At 42.3% G+C, this 13087-nt stretch overlaps 1 long non-coding RNA gene across 1 annotated transcript; it reads right to left on the bottom strand.

Moving 5' to 3' along the window:
• Positions 1-3475: 3475 nt before the first annotated feature.
• LOC135308218 (uncharacterized) lies at positions 3476-12693 on the bottom strand. Its single transcript, XR_010368762.1, has 3 exons — positions 10824-12693; positions 8896-8953; positions 3476-3746 (listed from the first exon to the last, which is right to left on the bottom strand). It is a non-coding gene; the product is annotated as an uncharacterized LOC135308218 (long non-coding RNA).
• Between the last annotated feature and the right edge of the window lie 394 nt (positions 12694-13087).

Raw genomic sequence — 13087 nt, 5'->3', positions numbered from 1 at the left:
TGAGTTAATGGGTTTTATGATCAATCAGCTCATACCTGTCCTATTAATAATGCAAATGGGATAGGATTATTGAGTTATGAGGAGCTTATACACAAATATTAACCACTAATACATTCATTAAGCTGACTAAAGTATTAATTAGCTTTGATGCTGCTGGATTGCAGACTACCAGATAGTTTTACCAAGGCCTGCTCAGATTGATTAGAGCGATCCCATGCTGTGCACTGTTTCCACAACAGAATTGATCCTTCTCCTGGATGAAGACAAACAACATTCTGAAGAACATCTGGGGATGTTTGTGACTGAGCTTGCTTAGGGAAATCAGGAATGGGAAAATCCTGCTGGAGTGGTTTATCCTGGATGGGATCTTACTCTGGAGGTAATCACTTTAAATTTGATGTGATTGTGCTTAGATCCAAAAGAAAAGCAGAATAAAAGATTCTCCCATTTCACTGGGCACTGTAGAGATTTAGGCCCATGACTAAATGAAGTTCAAGGTCCCTTCCAACCCAAACCACTCTGGGATTTTTGCTCTCAGCCTGGAGAAATGAAGGCAAAAACCCTACGAGGAAAATAATTATCCTAATGAGGTGGACACTGTGGATTTCTCTGCAGGTGAAAATCAGAATAAATTGGCTTTCCCAGCACTCTCACCACAACTTCAATGCAGGCACTGGGTGGGAAGGGTGTAAATATTTATATTACATAGGTTTAATAATCATAATTGGTTTTTTGGTGTATCTTTGAAAGGATCCAAGACAGGCCTATGAGAGATACTTTTAAAATAATCACTGGCGTAAACTGCCATGGGGTCATTTCACTGCATGTCTGGAGGGTTAGCAAAGTTCTTCAGGGCTTGATGTGAGATGAATATTCTCAAAAGGGTCCTGATCAAGGAAAATTTCCATTTCCTCACAGTTTTTCCCCTCAATTCTGGATGCTGTTTGCCTCTGTAATATTTTCTCATTTCTCTGACTTCTGAAAGTGCCTTTTCCTCTGCAGCACTTCACTGACAGTGAGTGGCAGTTGTTCATTAACCATTATCTCTTCTAATTTTCTCTGAACTAATTGCAAGGAGCATAAGAAAAGCTATTAGAATAGCAAAGCTCTGAGGGATAAGAGGAGAAAAAGAGCAGGTCAAGATCACTGCAATTTACAGCAATATTTCTTTCAAGAAATGTGGGGGTCTGAAAGTCAATTGTTAAAAAGAAAGCAGAAAGAGACCTGCAAATATCAATTCGAAAATCAATAGAAATGTCCAGTTTGATACAAAGTTTTACAACAATTTCTAGGGAAAATACTTACCTTATGACATGACAAGCATCTTTATTGCATAGAGTCAATGAGCCAGTAAAAGCAAAAATATTGGGAGCAGAGCAGTAGGACTGAAAAAACAGGAATACAGGCACAAAGATAACATAGGGGGAAAAAAACCCAACCAAAACCAGCCCACAAAAGAAACCCCATTTGAGGTGATTCTTGCAGTCCAAAGCTGTTTTCTGAAAGAGGGAACAAGCTTGGTAATCACAAGGCATCATTATCTGGCTAATGTTTCCCAGAATTCGGAAAGAAATAGAAATAAAGTTATTAAAACTACCACAGGTTATGAGCAAAGCAATTTTGCTCCTGTCTGCGTTGATGTGTAACCCCAGCAGGAGATTCCTTATAACCTGGGCTGCTGATGATTACAAATCATCAGGTTCATTTCTGTATCATTCATGGTTAAAATTCGCTTTGGGTAGCAGTGAAGGAGGGTGGTGAAAATTATAAATTAAAATATCTACCCGAGCCGCTGTGTCAATACAGCTTCAATAGCTCATGATAAAAAAGGTAGAAAAACTTCAGTGAATGTTGTGGAAAGAAAAATTTCCATATTTCCCTGTCTTAAAATTGTGACTTATAGGTGGATGTAGCATGAAAAAAACAAAAATGATGAAAAAATGGCTGCATTGGTCACATGCAGGCAACAAGTAAGATACAGGAACATTCATAAATCACATGTACAGCCCGAGCACAGACGGATTAACAGGTGGTGAAACAACAGCTGACATATCCAGCGTGATGGGCAAGAAATACGACCAGGGTGAGGAGTTTGGACAAGCTCTAATTCAGCACAGCACTCGTTGGAAAATTGATGGCTTTTCAAATAACCTGAGAACGTTTGTGCCCTCCTTTGGTGCCTGCTGGACCCCGGGGCTGGGAATGAATCCAGAACCATTGTTGGGACAACAAAGAGTGAAGCTGAGCAGGTGCTGGTGACCACTGGCACCAGTCTGAGATGATTCCCATGACCAATTATTCAATTACTCAATCAGAGCTGTTCTGACAACACCGCCAGCTCGGGAGTTAAAATCAGGTAAGGGAAAGGATTTATTAGCATGCACAAATCCTCCTGCTTGGGCGGGGGATAGCAGGAAGGGTATTCCTGAATTCCTGGTGGATGAGAATTAAAAACCCACCTCAGTTAGCCTTGGAGCAGAGGAAGGGCAGGTAAACAGAGCATCAGAGAGATCCGTCATCGGAAGGACACGGCTCTGCCAGCTTGGTAACCTTCAGCAAAGAAATGCAGGGTGAGATCGTTTGAACACAGATTGGAAGACTTATGGGATGAAAAATTAGTTAAATAAATCAGCAGGCGTGCCAGGAGATCCTCTGCAGCAGAGATGGATGTTTCTTTTTTAATTTACTGAAAAGGCACAATTCCTTGGCTTGGACTTGAGGCTCTTGAAGGTCTTTTCAGCCTCAACTTTTCTGATTCTCACAGGAACTGCAGGTTCAAGCAGCCACCTTGGGAAAAAAGAAAACCTTCCCCCCCATCTCCAATGAGTTTGAAGTATGGAATATGAAGTTTGGAGTACGAAGACTTCATAGCAGTTGAATTTATGGAAATTGAATAACTTTGAAAGATCCCCAAGAAGCTGATGGTGACCTGGTCCATGGGGGACATCCCAAGGAAGGAATTCCACCCTCCCATGAAGTCCATGGGTTGGATCCTTCAGGATTCACAGCTGGGGGATTCCTGCTCTGGCTCAGGCTCATCTACGTGGCCATGTAGCACCCAGTGACTCCAGGGCTTGGTGGCATCTGAGCTAAGGCTTTGAGGGCTTTAACTGAAATATTAAAATAATTGAAATACTGAAATTATTGAAATATTTATAATTGAAAAATTAACTCACAGTTAAAATTATTGAAATCCTCCAGGGGGTCTAGCAGGTGGCACTTAAACTGTATTAAAGTTACTCTTTTGGTGATGCAAGTAATGCAGATAAAAATTAATCCTGGAGAAAGGGGTAGGAAATCTGGCTGGGTTATTACAATTATTTTCTAAGTCCTGCTGCAAGCTGTAGACAACTCAACATTTTTATGGAGTTCATTTTATTTTCCACAATCCGTTCATTGTCAATGAAAATGCAGGCAAGCAAATTAAAATAAACCCACATTATCAGTCAGATTTAATGACTTCCTGCTGGCCCTCTTTAATGTTCAAGACTGACCTTTTTTTAAAAAAATACTTACCAGCAAATTTGCTGTCAGTCTTTGGTTTCTCCTCCCCTGGAATGATCACCTTTTCCTGCCAGGTGTTGCTGTGTGAGGGTGAGCACTGCCAGCATGAACAATTTTTATCTCTCCTTGAGCTCGGGGTTTGTAGCTCTGTGTAAACATTGCCAGCCCTGAAGTCCCAGAACAAGGGGAATATTCAGCTCCAGAAATTTCCAATCCAGGTGATGTGAACTTGATGATTAACTCTGTGAATGAAAATAAGTGTTTTAATGGAGTGCTGAGATGACAGCAAATGAAAATCTGTCCTAAAATACAGGAAAACCTGCAGGAAATTCCAGGTACCTGCTGAGGAAGCAGCATTCTCTTGAGCTGAAATGTTTAAATTCATCTTTTTGACTCTTGCCTTGTTCTTCTGGAGTGGAGGAACACGGGTCCACGTGGTGGCCATGGCACCAAAGTGCCCCTATTAATCTGGATTTTCTGCTCCCTGGCTGCTGGCAGTAAGGACAGTTAACATTCCAATATCATTCCCCTTCAAGGATACTGAAGAGCATTGGAAGCATTAAGCTCTGAGGTCAGTAATTCACTAATGAGGAAACTGATTCAAAGAGAAATTAGGAGCTGATTCTCTCCTCCACTGAAGCCATTGGAAATCACTTTGTGGTTTCCCTGCACAGACCATGTGTGACTTGTGAAAGGTCACACAAGAAATCACAGGAGAATTGGACCTAAATTCCAACCCCTTTTTGCTTGTTCAGCACAAGAGTAATTGTTCTTTACCAAGAGCTCGAATCCTTTGTATCTGAATCCCTTTTCCTTAAAGCAGTTTAGAAATATTTCAACAAATTCAGATTTTCTAAGCCTACATTTTCAAGTTCCTGGAAGTAGTTGATCTTCCTTAAAAAGCTGCTGCTGTGTATTGCTGAGACCTTTCTAAGGCATCCAGTTTTCCTGAGAACACTGAAGAAGACACACTTGAATTCTCCAAACTTGTTACTTTAGAGGTTGTGCTCTCCAAGGGGCTGATCCAAAGTGTTCTGTACTCAGCAGCCTCGAGGCTGCCTGGGATGTTTTTCAAGACTCTTCTCCCTGGCAATATTTCCAGCAGTTGCTTTTGTATTTTCACGCGTTGCTTGTGTGGCTGGAAACGTTTTCATACCAAGAGTCCAGATAAATGCCAGTTCTGCCATCATAATACACCTCAGCACAGGTAAGAAACACAGTGCTGTGTTTATAAATCTGATTCATGCAGGGCCTGGAGCTGCAGTAACTCAGGCAGAGGGGAGTTTATGCACAGAATCACCAGAGCATACACAGGATTATTTATCAGCATGGCCTGTGGAGAGAGCTGGCGTGGGGCATTAGCACCCACTTGACAGAACAGGAATAAACATTTCCTGAAAGGACTCTGGGAAGGTTTATCACAAACACAGCTCTGTAATGAACCCATGGAATATTTATGCTGTACATTCCACGTGAAATATGTGAGAGCTGGCCAAGTAAAGCCCTCCCAAAACAAGGCAAGCAGGACACTTTTATAATGGTGATAAAACTGCAGCAGCATTTCTGGACTTTTATGAACCTTATGCTTCCTATCAGTGTTCCTTCAAATTATTTATCACTTAAACATCATCCCAGCACAATTGAAATGAATGTATTTCCATGGCAGACAGAACAGACTGGAGTTTTTTGCTCTGCTCTGGGCTTAACAAATTCCAGTGTGCAGTGACTGGCAAAAGTATTATTCTACTGTGTCATATAAAGGATTATTTCAGATGTTTGAAATAATGCATACAGTTAAAGGTTATGGGAGAATAATGTTAAAGAAATTCATTGTTTCAGGCTTGGCTGGTAATCTGAATGATAAAAAGGTGATGACTGTTACAGCCTTGAAGCATTACAGTCATTTGGCTATGATAATAGTTCTCAGATTTGGTTATGGCCCTAATATGTTACCTGAAAGTTAAAATCAGATTCTCAGCTCTGTTGGCACATAATGATCACTTATTGTCTAGAATGTAATTTCTGAAAGAGAATGAGAGTTGATCTTGAGGATAAATCCTGGTTTATTTTATGGTTTTCCTTTTTTTTTTCTCTTTTTCAGAAGAGCTAAACATGGAGTTTGTATTTCAGAGAAGGAATCAATTCAGGATCATCATTTCTTGAAATACACCGAGATAAATCTGTCTCCTGCTCCCTGCTTTTATAGCTCTTTGTTCCAAGCTGTTATGGACCATGGGCAGGCAATGTTTCTGCTGCTAGAAGCAATCCCCCAGAGCTGTGAGGTGACAGAGCTCCAAACCAGACCCTGCAGATGCTTTGGGCTTTGCTTTTGGACTACTTTAAACAGACAAAGAGCAGCTCACAGAAACCTGCCCTGGTTCTTGGGCTTGGCTGGGGCTCAGTGGGAAGGACACAGCTCCAGGGTGACTTTGCCCTGAGTGAAAGAATCCCAGACTGATTTGGATTGGGAAGGACCCTAAATCCCCTCCAGTGCCACCAATGCCATGGCAGGGACACTTCCACTGTCCCAGGTGCTCCAAACCCCAATGTCCAACCTGGCCTTGGGCACTGCCAGGGATCCAGGAACAGCCCCAGCTCTGAGAATTCCATTCCAGCCCTCCCCACCCTCACAGAGAGGAATTCCTTCCTTATATCCCACCTAAGTCCCTCTGGCACTCTGAAGCCATTCCCTGTGTGCTGTCCCTCCATTTCCTGCCTTCCCAAAAGTCCAAACCTTCCCCTTCCCTACAGCAACACAGCAGGAAGGAATCAGAGTCACAATTTTCACTCCTTTCCCACCACACTGGGCCTTTGTCCCAGCTCTGTTACAAACAATTCCCCCTCTTGCCATAACACCAGCACTTCACCATCCTTAATTCATCATTTTTAGGATTCTCAAAGGACAAACTCACTGTGCTCACAGCTACAGGTGGAGCACCTAAGAATGAGATTTTAGCCACAGCAAGGTCACACAATAAAGCCCAGATCAGAAAAGAGATCAATAATTATTTGCATTGTGTGTTGTAAGTATGGAATAAAGTTTAGCAGTAGAAGCTGTGAAAGTCAAAGCATTTTTCTGTTTGATTCTCCCTCTGTAGAAGAAGACCCATCCCCAAAAAAGAACCAAACAACAAGCAACCCAAAAAATCCTCTCAAAACCCAGGAAATCCTGAAAAATAAAGCAAAAAAATCTCAGAAAAACCCAAAATCCAAACAAAAAGCCCAAACAAACCCAAAAGATAAACACACAAAAAAGCCCACCAAAAACAAACAAACCCAAAAAACTCAACCAGACAAAAAACAACCAGAAAAACAAAAGACCAACCAACCGAAACCAAATAAAAAAGCAAAAAAAAACCCAACAAAAACCAAACGCAAAAAAAAAAGCCAACAACACCAAAACAATCCACAAAAACCAAAACCAAACCCCAAAACAACCCAAGAAATTCAAGAGAAAGGACAGAAAATAATGGGAATAATATTTCAGCAAAAGCTGTTTCCAGACCAGCTGAAAAATAAGTGAAATGGTGTCACAATTGTTACAATCCAGACTAGAAATTCAGTATTTATTCTGCAGTTTGTTCTCTGTTTGTTTTATGGGGCTGGGAAGTGTTTGATTAAAAAGGGGGCCATGTTTGCAGCGTGTATTATTCTTTTCCCGATTTCCCTTTTATAACTCAGGGTAGCCCAATAAATTTCTTACCCCAGAATCTTTCTTATGTCCCTGTACTTCTGGAGCTTCACGGGGATGATGGCTGGAAATCAACCATTCAGGGGAGATACTGCAGTTAAGCATTAAACCTGACAGCTTTTATATGGCGAGTACAATAATTGATTTCATGTTATGCTAACCTGCTCGGCAGGTTAGAGCAGCCAGGAGAGTTCCATTTCATAGACTAGGCACTGAATTATGATTTTTTTAAGGTTTTAAAAGCACTGAGTCAATTTACATTTCAATTTTCCTTTCTAAACACTTACATAGATGAAGAATGCAGCGGGCAGGGGGACAAATTCAACCCTGAAATTTCCTCTGAGGAAAAAAACCCACTGAAGTAGTAAACAAAGCATGAAAATATTGAAAATCAGTCAAATTCTTGAAGGGAGTGGTTATATCTTTATTTGCTGTCCTTGTTCTCATCTATTTAGCACCTGCTGGTGGCATCTTGGAGTGCTTGGAAGTGGAAAAAGTCTGAGGAATTCCTGGATTTTCAGAGTTAAAAAACCTGACACTCTTTTGAGGAATATGGTACCAAAATCCACTGGCATAACATCAGTGCTGAAAAACGTTGGAAGTCACTAACTCTCTTCTTGCTCAGAAAGGGTCCAGGGAAAAACTGATTCTTCCAACATCCTTGGTAATCCTCAGACTGGAGTGAACAGTTTGTTATCATGCCTCCAAAATGGAAAATAATCTGTGCTCTACACCAGGGCTTTTTTGAGCACATATATTAATACAAGGAGATAAAGGTGGGATCCACAGAGTTGGAGTTGCCCAACTTTCCCTTCTCTCTGCTTCAAGCAGTCAGCAGAGAGATTTAATGTGTCTCTCATTTTTCAGGAAGTCCCTAAACTGGAAATAAAGAGCTCTGGGTTGAACTGCCTGTGACTTTCTCTGCTGTTTCCCTTCATTTACACATTTTACCCTGGAACAGGGAGGTTCCTCCTGTGGGCAGATTCACATCCTGGTCCCACTCCACAGCCATGTTATGCCAAATGAAAAGTCTTCAACTTCAGGATTAATTGGTGAGAAACCACCTTTCTACCTCCCCTTAAGCGTTATTGCCATGCCCCAGTGGCTGTTGAGTACAGAATTTTCAGTAAGGACCTGCACATGGTCAGAGACTCCTTTTTCCAGGCAGTTTTTGCTGTATTTATGGTGAGAAATGAGTGTCACTTCCTTGCTGCACATTAGGGCTGCTGAGCTGAAGAAAATGGGTATAACTTTTCTCTTAATTCTATAATCTTATTATCCCAGCTCCAATAAAAACTGATAATGAAATCTGAGGATATTGAGAACTTGGATTTTTTCCATCAAGTTAAACTTGGTATTTTTTTCGAGCGCTGTGGTACTTACCATAGTCCAACTCTTTTTAAGACCATCCAGGGAAACATAAACCCTTGCAGCGAGCCATTTTCTGTCAAAATTACATCTGACCTGCATATTTTTGCAATTCTCTGATGCATTATACAGTCAGATCAGGTTGTTCCTTGACCACTTGTTCACCCCCATCAATTGCATTAGCATTTAACGTGTCAGTTTAAATTACAAAGGTAACAAAGGTTTAGGAAGGTTACAATAGATCCAATCTCATGCAGAAGTGGGGAAAAATAATCTTAAATCATCCTTGCATGGGCGTGTTATTTTTTTCCTCCTGACATACATTTACTCACCTTCTAGAGCATCACTGGTCAACTTTTTATGGTGAGGACTCCATGGGATCAGCACAGCCTGTCAAATGAGAGGAGCAGCAGCCCTGAGACAAGCAGGGGTATTTTATTTGAACTTAGATTGCATCTCCTGTGTCTTTACTAATTTTCCCTTCTATTCTCCATCCTTTCTCAGGGCTAAATTCCCTCTTTTTCTCTCTCTGCAGAGTCTGTTCTTCATTGTGGCTGATCAGTAAATTAGGGCCTATTCTACAGGCACATAAGAACATCATCAAGGATTGGAGTCTTTTAAATTCTTAATCCTTTAGCCTTGAACAGAATCAGAGAATCATTAAGGGTGGAAAAGACCTCTAAGCTCATCAAGTCCAACCATCAACCCTAATTCCTGTCCTCAGCTGCCACATCCACATGGTTTTTGAACACTTCCAGGGATGGGGACTCCACCACTGTCCTGGGTGGTCTGTTCCAATCCCTGACAGCTTTTACACATGGAAATTTTTCCTGGGATCTCATCTAAATCTGCCCAGTGTGGAGATACCTGCAGGAGGGACAGCAGTGCTGCTCCTCAAGGCACCCATCATCCTGTGCTGTGCATTTACCACTCTACCGCATCAGGGGTTGGGGTTATTTTAATAAAACACCAACCTGGAATTCCAGTAAACTTCAGGAAAACCTCTCTAACATAATTTAATATGCTTGGGAAAACCTGGATGTCATGTTGATTTGACGTGGGATTTTTCATATTTCTGCTATGACTTAAAACACATGGGCAGTGATGTCAGAATTCCAACTGTGGGTTGCCTGAATAGAAAATATGACAGAATTCCTCCCACATGTACTCATTCCACCCTTTCTGTGCCCTCCCAGCACCAGGCCAGGCAGCTGAGCAACATAAAAAACACTGCATGGCCTTGTGGAAAAATAAATCAGCACATGATGGGCCAGAAATGTCCCTGAGTGAAGAGCTGGAAAAAATACAATCACAAAAGCAAAATTCTGATAACTTATACATTTATGTATTTATTGATTAATGTATTTCTACATAAATATGTGTATTCATAACACACTATGCAGATGTATTTATACATCATGAAGTGCATTACAAATACAGGTATTTCTTTTTTAATAAAGGTGGAACAAAGAGCTTCTGAGAACAACATTCACATGCACAAAGCTGCCATCAAATTTGCCTGCATGGAAACTGCAGCTGTAAGGTGTTAAAGCAGCAAAATTAAAAGTAAAGCCAGATTGTGGCTGTTACTGAGCTTAGGCATCACAGTTACAAATTTAAAATAAGCAGATATTTTAAATTCTTGATTTCAGTGTGGCCAGAACATGTTAAAAAGGCCCTAAAACAACAATGCCTGCAGTTTAAGTTTGAGCAATAACTAAAGGCTAAAAATAACATTGAAAAAGTAGTTTAAGGAGATAGCTTTTCTACACAAACACCAGCATTTCCCCATGCAGCTGTGGCCCATGAAGTGTGCTGTGATGAATGGTGTTTAATAAGCAGGAGAGCAGAGCCTGGCCTCCATTTGGCTGGAGTGGCTCCTCTGCTGGGATTGGGATGTGCCACTTGCATGTCCCCAAACGTGCAGCAGCTGGGCTGCCTTCCTGCAGGAGAGCAGGAGAGCTGATTGCTGGAATCAGCTAGACAGAATTAGCCAGATATGCAAATATATTTAAATGTGTAACTCAAATATATTTAAATGTGTAACTGAGAGAAGTGTAGGGTGAGAAGGGACCTTAAATCCCACCCAGTGCCACCCCTGCCATGGCAGGGACACCTCCCACTGTCCCAGGTGCTCCAGCCCCAGTGTCCAGCCTGGCCTTGGGCACTGCCAGGGATCCAGGGGCAGCCCCAGCTGCTCTGGGCACCTGTGGCAGGGCTGCCCACCCTGCCAGAGAAGGATTTATTCCAAATATCTCACCTGAATCTCCTCTCTGTCAGTTTGAAGCCATTCCTCCTTATCCTGGTACTCCATCCTTTTTTGAACAGTCTCTCTCCATCTTTCCTGTAGCTCCTTCCACCCCAAAGCTTCTCCTCTGCTGGTGAACAATCCCAGCTCTGCCAGCCTTTCCTTCCAGCAGAGCTGCTCCATCCCTCTGCTCATCTTGGAGAAGTTCCTGAGGTTCATAAACTTTGGTCCTGATCTTTACATCCCAGAGAAAAACAAGGCACTAACTAACAAAAGCCAAGTACAAGCATGTTGAAAAATTGTGTTACCATATTTAACATGCAGATGTTAATTTGAAACAACAAGAACTGCTCTCCTCTGATCAGAAAACTCTTAAGAAAGGATGAAGTATTTCTTCTAATTCAGATAATATCCTGGGATATTTCAAACAGAATTTAAATAGAGAACAGGCCTTGTAAAATAATCTCCTCAAGACCTGCACTGTAAAACACTGTAAAGGACTTTTTAAGCCCCAATCTGTGTCCAGCTTCTTTAAATATCTTCAGCAAATGCATGTGGAAAGACTCCTATACCCCATTTGAAACTCTAATTTAAACTACTCCTTCTAATATGATATTTTCATAAATAAAATCCCCAGTTGTTTCATTTCTTGCAGCATAAACCCAAACACAGCACCCGGTGCTACCAAAAATAACCCTCAATACCATTTGGTCTGTTTTCCCAATGAATATTTATAGCAGCTCAGGTGCCAGAGACTCCTTTCAGCTGAAAAAAGACCTTATTCAGATTTTATTGATGTAGCTCACGATACTCCTGCTCTTGTACAACACAAGGTCACGCTGAATTTCGATGTCACACTTCATTAAAGTGTGCACTGGGCACCCTTGGCTCGAGGTGCTCCCTGACCCCCGCACCCTGCAGTCCATGAACATCAGCAAGCCTTTCTCCTGCCACATTTGCAGCGTTTTTGCAGAGTCAGCCAATCAATATTGGTAAAAAAAAAAGCACCCAAAAGTTGCCTGCCTGTGATTATCCTTGCAACATTCCCAACCCAATGGTGCTGTCAGCTCTGGGTGCAGCCTGCACCTGCACGTGATGGTTTTGAGTCTTTCTTCAGCTTGATTCACAGCAAGATATTGAAAATAGATCTTTCCTGCCATATTCAGGAATATAATCCTGTTTGGAGGATGTTCTCTTTTAAGCAGAACCAATGAAATCATGGATCAGAGAGCTGGGCTTTGAAACTTCCAGCAAAGCTGAGAAATTTATGCAAAATAAAATGGTTTTATTTCAACTATGTCCTCTCCCTTCCCCAAGAAATAAATAAAAGGAAAAAAAAAATCCTGAGTTTCCTGTATTTCCCATTGCTGCTGCATTCTCAATGCCCATGGAATCAGGTGGTGGATTTGATTTGGCACAATTTATGGTCTGCAATCAAGCTGCAAGCTCAGGAGTTCAGTGCCACTGTCTGTCATCGAGTCAAACTGAGGCCAAAGAACTTCACATCCTGAAATTTGGTGCCCTCCAATTATTGCTGCTTTGGAGAGCAAGGCCCCGGCTGAAGGCTGCAGTGTCATTTGTGAGCAGTGCTGACCTTCCTTTGAGGCATTGCTGGGATTTGTCACCGTTCTGTTCACGACTGCAGAATTTTTGTAAGATCAGAGTCCCAAGATGATCAAGTCCAACCTTCAGTGAGATCCCACACACCCACCAAATGCTATCCCAAAGGGCCACATCCATAAACCGAGTGGTTTTTGAGCTCTGCCAGGGATGTGCCTCCACCACTGCTCTGGGGAGCCTTCTCCAGGGCCTGGCACTCTTGCAGTGGTTTGAGGAACAGGAATTTTTCTGAATACAGGGCAGCAAAGCCATTTATGGGGCCACATCCTGGCAGAGCTGCACAAACAGGTGCTGCAGCAGTGGCTGTGCTGCTGGAAGCCCTGCAGGGTGGCAAGTGACACTGCAGGAACCAGCAGGTTCCCACGGGCCACCACCTGCAGGGCTTTCGTCACCTCAGCCCTGTTTACACCAAATTTAGGAACTGAGTGTCCCCAACAAACAACTTCCCTCTCCCTGGTGGCCTCAGCAGGGACCTGGGTCATGTCCTCAGCCCTCCTTGCCAGTGCCACCAGCCTTGTGGCCATGGTGCCAGCAGGAGCCTCTGGCTGGTGTCACCCACCACGGCCAGCTCACTTGGAGTGAAGAGACTGGATGAGCTGTATTTATTTGCTTTGGGAGATGCACAAATAGAAACTCTGTCAAGAAAAAACATCCCT

The sequence above is a fragment of the Passer domesticus genome, chromosome 9, assembly GCF_036417665.1.
Source record: "Passer domesticus isolate bPasDom1 chromosome 9, bPasDom1.hap1, whole genome shotgun sequence".
In the NCBI taxonomy this organism is placed as follows: Eukaryota; Metazoa; Chordata; class Aves; order Passeriformes; family Passeridae; genus Passer; species Passer domesticus.
Note: the sequence above shows the minus strand (reverse complement) of the source record. Positions and strands in the feature narration are given on the sequence as shown.